The sequence below is a fragment of the Piliocolobus tephrosceles genome, chromosome 2 (genome assembly GCF_002776525.5).
Source record: "Piliocolobus tephrosceles isolate RC106 chromosome 2, ASM277652v3, whole genome shotgun sequence".
Classification (NCBI taxonomy): domain Eukaryota; kingdom Metazoa; phylum Chordata; class Mammalia; order Primates; family Cercopithecidae; genus Piliocolobus; species Piliocolobus tephrosceles.
This window is the reverse complement of record NC_045435.1, coordinates 45537701-45546114: the sequence shown is the minus strand read 5'-3', so window position 1 is coordinate 45546114 and position 8414 is coordinate 45537701.

The following is an 8414-nucleotide window of genomic DNA, read 5'->3' as shown; positions in this document are numbered from 1 at the left end:
CACACGGGCCTCTGTCCTCCAGGACTCCCTGCTGAGGCGCACCTCCAGGGCTCCGCCCTTGCTGTGCCTTCCTGGAAGACTCTCTTCACCCTCCTGACTCCGCCGCATCCTGCAGATCTCAGCCCCAGGGGCCTGAAGAAGATGGGCTGGAGTCCCCTTGGGAGAAACTTTTCCAGAACCATTTGGTATGGCTCCTTTGTGGTTATGTACTTATTTGAGTTATTTGGTTAAAGATTATTTGCCCCCTGGGGTAGGGCTGAAGACAAGGACCATGCTTGTGGGTTCACTATGATATCCCAGCGCCTGGCACATAGTAGGTGCTTAGTTAAGGGTTCTTTCTGAAGGACAGAGGAAAGGAAGGAAGAAGGGAGGGAGGGAGGAGGAGTGACGCTTAGTGTTCTATTCTGCCCAGGGTTTTGCTTGTGTGTCATGAGATGAGGGGCAGGACCCTCAGAACTCCACCAGGAATCAGGTGTGAGAGGTCACCTTGAGGGCTAGTGGGTGTCCAGGTGAGGCAGGTGGTGCAGGAGAGCTGATGTGGCCTACTTTTATGAGAGGCAGTCAGTAGGGCCAAAGGACAGTGGGGACAGGGAGGTCGCTTTGGCAGTGTCTGCCTGGCATTGCCCAGGGAGGGGTTCTCCAGCAGCCAACATGACCATCCTGCCTGCTGGGGGGGCATGTCCTGGGGTGGTGCTGGCAGCCATCTTCCCAGCCCAACATTTATTAGTAGTGACCATGTGTCCCACCCTGGAAGCGCTCCCAGTGCACTGGGAAAGACACGTGCCCTCACACTGGGTGATACGCAGTTTGATGGGAGGAGCTCTAAGTGGGTGGAGGAACTCCTAATACTGCTTTGACGCTCAAGGAAGTCTTCTTAGAAGGGCCATTTAGACTAGGTCTTGAGGGATGCCTAGGAGTTCACTAGGAAAGACTTTCCAGAGGAGGTGAAATTGTGTTGGGTCTTGAGGGATGCAAAAAGTTCACTCAGAAAACAAGAGAGGAAACACCTTTTCTGGACACTGGGTTCTCTTTAGGGGCTCGTGTAGGCCATCAGGCCAGTAAGACCACGGTATTCCGGGGCCCTGCTCTCCCATGCCAGCCTCTCGTGTACGTCCTGTGTGTGACCGTATGAGTGAGGCCCCTCCACTGCTCCATCCTAGAGTGATTAGGATTATACCAGCGGGGAGTGTGCTTGGCACACAGCAAGTGCTTGGTCTGAGTGGGCTCTCAGAATCGTGCAGCTGGTCCAAGGTGGGGCCATGTCTAGGGCCTGCTGCTTGCATACTCGTGACAGGCACTCACCCCGCTGCAGGCAGCCCTTCCTTCTCCAGACCCAGCAGCAGTTTCAGAAGATGAGTGGGGCCTTGTCAGTCCCCACTGAATTGCCTGGAACCAAGTGGTGAGGTTGGGGCCGCCAGAAGGGAGAGGCCTGGTGGGGAAGCAGGCTCACCTGGATTTTAGCCCACACCTGCCCGGCCTCCCTGAGGCTTCCAGGGATGACTTCATTCCCATCCAGGTCTCCCAGGAAGCATCAAAGGTGAGAAAACAGTTCTCAGATGTTTACTGGGGCATGAAGGGGGCCAGGAAGACTTACAGGGTGGAAACAGGTCTGAAGTGGGGTATGTGTGTCAGCCCAAGACTTAAGAGAACCCCATGGGGGCCACTAGCACTGGGGCCTTGGGCCATAGAGACTCAAGTTCATTAAGAACAAGGACTCAGGTTGAGTGCAGTGGCTCACACCTGTAATCCTAGCACTTTGGGAGGCTGAGGCGGGCAGATCACGAGGTCAGGAGTTCGAAACCAGCCTGACCAATATGGTGAAACCCTGTCTCTACTAAAAATACAAAAATTAGCCGGACGTGGTGGTGTGCACCTGTAATCCCAGCTACTTGGGAGGCTGAGGCAGGAGAATCGCTTGCACGCGGGAGGCGGAGGTTGCAGCAAGCCGAGATCGCACCACTGCACTCCAGCCTGGACGACAGAGCAAGACTCCGTCTCAAAAAAAAAAAAAAAGAAAGAATTTGGAATCCAGGTTCTACAACATACTAGCTGGTGACCTCAGGCAAGTCACCTCACCTCCTGCCTCAGTTTCCCTACCTGTACATAGGTATGTTCACAGTAGGGTTATTGTAACGTTTAAATACATTGATATGTGCAAGGGGTTTAGAACTGGGCCTAGCCCATAGAAGGTCAGTAGAAGTGTCCATTGTTTTGGTACCTGCTATGAAGCATAAGCTCATGCACTTGCTCTGCCGGGGTGGGGGTCGGGGGCACTGAGGAGGCTGAGGTACCTGGGGCAGCACCCACTCAGTGACAGACTCCAGGAAGCCACTGAGGAAAGACCCAGCCCCCGCCGTCAGTAAAGACCAAACTTGATTAGCCAACTCCGTTAGATGCCAGAGGCCTTATCTCATTTTGCAGAAGAGGAAACTGAGGTCCAGAGGAGGGTGCAGGTCTGGAGGGAGCAGGAAAGGTCTTGATGTGAAGCCCTGACGGGGGGTGGGGGCAGAAGAACTGCCCTGAGTGCATCTGATAAAACACGAGCCAGGCCTGCTCCCTCCATCCCGAGGGCAGGGCAGGGCAGGGAGGCACTGGGAAGTCAGAGCTGGGGGACGGTGGGAGCGGCAACACCTCCCCACATCAATAATTGGAAGAAGAAAATGTCACTGACTATTTGACATGAGTCAGGTGCTGGCTAAATGTCCTACAGGGGTGACCTCATTTCATCCCCACAGCCTGCAGAGGCAGTGGCTGTCATACCCATTACACAGGTCGGGGAATGGAGGCCTGGAGCGGGGGAAGAGATTCACCTGTCACACAGGCAGCACGAGGCTGGGATCTGAACCCAGATCCAGGGCCACAGGATGACGACTCCACAGCCTTGACTGGGGTCCCACCTGCCTCTCACTGGGCCCTACCCCTGGAGAACAGGGGTGAACACTGAGAACAGATCTCAGTGAAAATCCCAGTTCCAACTTTAGCAGCTCAGTGGCCCCAGGCAAGTCACTTCCTTTGGGGCCTCAGTCCCCTCCTCTGTAGGCGGGCCTCACAGTGAAGACGGCCTTCATGTTGGATTCTCAGTGACATTGTACACAGCCATAAGCCTGCCCCGCATGCTCCTGCTGGCCTGGCTGTCTGATCCGCCCCTGTGTATTCCCTCAGCCCTCCTGCCGCGGGGTGTGGTCACTGTTGTGTCCCTAAGGCAAACAGTAGGTGCTCACTCAACATCCACTGGATTGGTCATGGTCAGACAGACACCATTTCAAATCCAGGACCAGGGCCTCATCTCCTGAGCCTCAATTTATGCACCTATCAAATGGGGTCAGCAACACAGCTGTTTAATGGCTTTTGTAAGGACTGGCTGGCAAATCTTTGGCACACAGAAGGTGCTCAACCCACACAACGCCCAGTCCTCATCAGCCCTGGGCTTTCCCTGCTCCCCGTGGCGCCTGTCACTGGGGATGTGGTCATGAAGCACCTACTGTCTGTGCAGGGAGTGCCCGCCTCCCAGCCCACTCAGGCGGCTGTCGCCTGGAGATGGCAGCCAGGGAATGTGGGTGGGGGCCCCCGCGGCGACCCTGCCCCTCTGTGGCTTCTGCTGGACAGAGGCCTCAGTGTGGAGCTGCCCGGGTCCTTTCACGGGCCCAGACCCATGACTGGACGTCTGAGAATGCCGCCCATTATCCAACTCACAGAGCACAAAGGGGCCACATGGGGGCTCGGCAGGCCAGGCGCCCCCAGTGAGCACACGGGGCTCTGGGTCCCCACCCCGGCCCATGAGTCCCTTGAGCACAGAGGGCAAGGACCTGCCCAGAGTCGGGAGAGGGCGTCGTTCACACACAGGAATGAGAACCATTTCCTCCAGCCCCACGGGGACCCGGAGATAAGGGGAACCACCCTGGGGGCTGGTCCAGAGGGGTCTCTAGAACGTGAAGGGTGGCAAAGCCTTGAAGTTTCCCCAGTGGCATCCACAGTGGAGAAGCCACAGCACTGCTGTCTGGAAACACGGTCAAGATGGGTACTGTCTCCTGCCGCTGCCACCACTGGAGGGTCAGCCCTTCCCTCCCAAGTCACACCAGTGGGGCACGATGGCAAAGACAGGAGATGCAGTGTGGAGGGGCAGCGGGGCAGGGCTCACTTTGCCACCTGTTTGCTGTGTGACCTCAGGCAGGCCTCTAGGCCTCTCTGAGCCTTAGTGTCCATGCTCAGGAGAAGAGGGGAAGGAATGATCACACAGGCCCTCGAGACCCTTGGGCCGGTGATTAAAGGAGGTGATCTCCCTGGTAATCGTCATCTGCGTGGAGGGAGCCCTCCCGAGGGGTTCAGAGGACGGGCTGGAGAAGCCCACGTGGGAGCCGAGGGGAGGAGCCCCAGGCTCTAGGGTGGGAAGTCAGCAGACTTCACACTTCATGATGACACGCGTGTGCCCCATCCTCACAGCGGCCCACCAAGGCGGGTCATGCTCCTCTTTCCAGATATGGAAACTGAGGCCCAAGAAGCAGTGGCACCACTGTGGTCATACAGGTGGTTAGGGTCAGGCCTCTCAGCTCCAAGCAAGGGGCGCAGGGATGCAGCAGCTGAGAGCAGGGCCTGGACACCTGGAGGCTGTGCAGCTGCAGGCCAGTAGCACACCACTCTGACCTTCAGTGTCCCCATCTGCAAAAGGGGGTTGATAAGACTCCCCGCCAGGGTTGCTCCCACAGGGAAATGAGATGGGTCCAGCCACCGAGAAGCAGTAGTGATGGCTCCTGGCACCACCTAGGCCCATGGCTGGGGGTGCTGAGCCGTCCCTAGGACTCTTGTTTCCAACACCTTCCTGTGGATGAGGCGGTGCTCTTAAGCCTTAACCTTGCCGGAGCATTTCCTGCAAGGAAACGTTCTCAGAGGCCAGGCCCCAGGGACGGGAGGGCAGGAGCCCCCTCCTCCCAGCACAGCCCTGGCCCCACTGTTATTTTTTCCAATTGAAGAAGAAAAACATTTCCTCCGTCTCCTCACAGCTCTGCCCTGGGCAGTCAGAGGCGAGAATGGACAGGACAGGGTGGGAAACCCACCCAGTAGGGTGCAAGGCCCAGGCCCGCCTTCTCCGAGCCAGCCTAGCCGCTGACCACCGTGCCCCAGGCAAGACTGCCCTGACTCGGCCACCAGGTCCTCGTCCTCAAAGGCACTGCTGGACATTTCCCAAATTTCAGGCATTTTGGTGGCATATGGATTATCACCTATTTCACATTTGTCTTCAACTCACTTTTAAAGGACTTCAATCAATGCATTTATCAAGGAAGCTTTACATCATTACTGTACGTGGAAAACCAGCAACACTTGCCAAAACCAGAAAGTAACAGCAAATACAAAGAAAACGCAGTGCTATCAGTACATCCTAGCACACTCACGTCAACAGTCCTGAGTTTGAGAACTTCTATTAAAAAGGGACAGTGACAAATGTTACAGTCATTAAAGACACATTAGCCTCAAACCAAGACCTTTTCCTTGATATAATCAGACTTGAACAAAAGCTGAAAAGGGCCCAAATTGCAGTGTGAATAACCAACTAGGGTTGGCTATTCTGAGTCAGTTCATTCCAAGTTCGTCATTGCTGGGTCCTACCTAATCCCCACTCTTGAGTACCCTTCATCTCCCCTTCGTTCCCTCCAAAATTCCCTCTGGAAGAACACCTCACTGCATCTTAGTAAGGCCAGGGAAGGTGTGGTTTGTTCCTTCCTTTATTCATTCATTCAGCCAGTAGTTGTCAGCACCTCCTGTGCCCAGCCAGGGGTATAGGGGCTGCTACCATGAGCCATCCTGGCCTGATGGTGCTCCCAGTTAATGGATAGAAGGGAGAAATAATAAGATGTGGAGGCAGATCTGGGTTTGAATCCTTACCTTGCTAATGCCCCTCAGTTTCCCCATCTGTGAAATGGGTTTGCTGACCCCAGCCTAGTCAGCTGGCTGCAAGGATGGTGTAAGATCTGGCAGGGCAGTGCTGGGCACAGTACTCACTCTCACTGTTGGGGGCTCTGCTAGCCGCGCTGGGGCTCAGGACAGGAAGTGGAGCTCTGGTCTTCCGTCGCAATGCCCCCCACCCCCACTCCCAGCTCTAACATGGGCTGCAGGGGTCATGGTTCACTGCCACAAGGCGGGGAGAAACTGGTGTTTGCTAAGAGCCTGTGCTGGGCTTGACACCTGTTGTGTTATATTCTCTGTCTCATGCCCTCCCAGGGTCAGGTGTTGTGCTACAATTGTCCTCATTTTACAGTTGAGGAAACTGAGGCTCAGAGAGGGCGAGTGCCTCGCACAAGACCACACAGCACTTCTCACCTCCAGTTGATGTGAGGATCCTCAGATCCGAATGCCCCTCGCCTAGGCAGCTCCTAAACCCCACTGCTCAGCTTGGCAGGGAGCTTGTGTCCCAAGTGCCCAGGATCATCACCACACGCTGGTCTAAGATGACACTGAGCATTATCCTCAGGGCTCAGTGGGGGGAGCTGCAGGATGCAGCAAGATGAGCCAGATGAGCAGGAGACAGGAAGGAAGAGAGGAGGGGCTGGAGAGGGAGCGGGGGTGAGGGATAGGGAAGGAGACAGAGAGGCAGAGATAGAGAGACAGATGAAGAGTAGAAAGGGAAGGGGGCAAGACACTGAGAGAAGGAAAGAAAGAGAGTGAACGGGAGGAGCAAGACAGAGAGGAACAGAGATGGGTGGGGGCAGGAGAGAAAGAGGTAAGACAGAGGGACCAGCGGATGGACCGGGGTGGAGGCACTGAGGCTGCAAGGCGGGAGGAGGGGCATGGAGGCAGACCCCATGCACCCCCCTGGGCTCTGCAGTTGGCTCCCATGGATGGCACGATGTGCGCCTTCTCCACCCAGAGAGGGAGACAGGGACACAGTCCCATGGGCAGTCCCCTGAGTGGCTCTTGGCGGGTGGATGGGCCTGGGAGGGGGCCTCCAATTTCCTGCAGCTCAACACTCCCGGCCATCAAAGCAGTGGCCAGACCGGGGCTGAGGAGTCTGGAACAAGGCGGGCAGGATGGCAGGAAGGCGAGGGTGTTGAGGGAAGTTGGGGGCGGCTGCAGGCCCAGCCTTTCCTGCCTGCCCCATGGTACACAGACACTCCTGCCCTTCCTTCCTGGTTGGGTGGGAAAGAGGAAAATGAGGCCCCGCTACTCTCAGAGTGAGGCCCACCGGACACCCTGTGGCAGCTGGGGGTCTGATAGGAGGCCGGAGTTGAAGGGCTTTTGCTTTCAAACACTGTAGCTCTGCTCCTCACGAGCTGAGCATCTTGGGCCAGTCCCTTCCCCTCAGCCTTGGTTTCCATATCTGGAAGACGGGTTACCAATAGCGACAGCCTCAGGGGTATCTGTGAGGAAAAAGAGAGCCCGTACATGGCAAGTGCTTGGCACAGCGTCTGGCACGGGCTAGCCCTGTGTGAGCACCCCCGTGAAGCAGCCGCGGCGCAAGGTCCTCACAGGGCTGTGACCTTGGAACCAGGCTGCCTGCCCCTAACACCAGTGCCCACCTGCTGCTTCTGAGATCAAGAACCCTGCCCAGTGCCGGCTTGTGCGGGACTAATCTTCCACTAAGCCTGGGAGGATGTTAGGGAAAGTGCCTGGCGGGGGTGCCAGGGGTGGGGGTGCGGCTGGGTCTCCACAGGTGGCAACTGTGGGCTCCAGGACCAAGGCCTTGCTCTGGCTATCTGTTGTGGGCCACTGGCCGGAACTATTTCCCCTCTCCATGTTTTCCTCATTTATATGTCTGACCCCTGAGCACTGGTCCTTCTGGCCCTGCCACTTGTAAATCCCTTTTATGCGGCTGCGGTTTGGGGGACAGATTATGGGGCCTGGGGGGCCCGACTGGCTGGTCCTGGGGGTGCGAAGGCCTGGACAGTGCCTGGGAAAGGTGGTGGAGGGAGGCTGAGTGTGGAGGGGCGACACAGGGTTCGGGAAGGCAGAGGGAGCAGGAATGGGAAGCTCAGAGGGACCGGGAGAGGGACGGAGCGTCCGAGAGGGAGGCAGAGGGAGCCACGGAGAGAGGGAGCGAGCGTCAGGGACGGAAAAGCGGAGCAGGAGAGAGAAGGAAACTAGAGAGGGCCGGGGGCGGGGCTGCCAGGGACTGGAGAGCGAAGCGGAGTCGGAGGGAGAAGCAGCAGAGGCAGAACCCGGAGAAGCGCCACACGCGCGGAGTTTGGGGTGGGGACAGAGACCGAGAGACACAGAGAACGAGAAACGCAGAGAGAGGGAGAGACGGGGTGGGGGAGAGGGCAGAAAAGAGAAAACAGGAGCGGGCGAGGAAGGCCAAGCAGCCAAGTGGGAGGAAAGAGCGAGGAGAGCGAGCGACGGCGGCGGCGGCTACGGGGAGGGACCCTGGGGCCGCGGGCGGGTCCTGGAGGGCGCGGGCGGCGGGACCCGCGGGCGGCCTGGGGCAG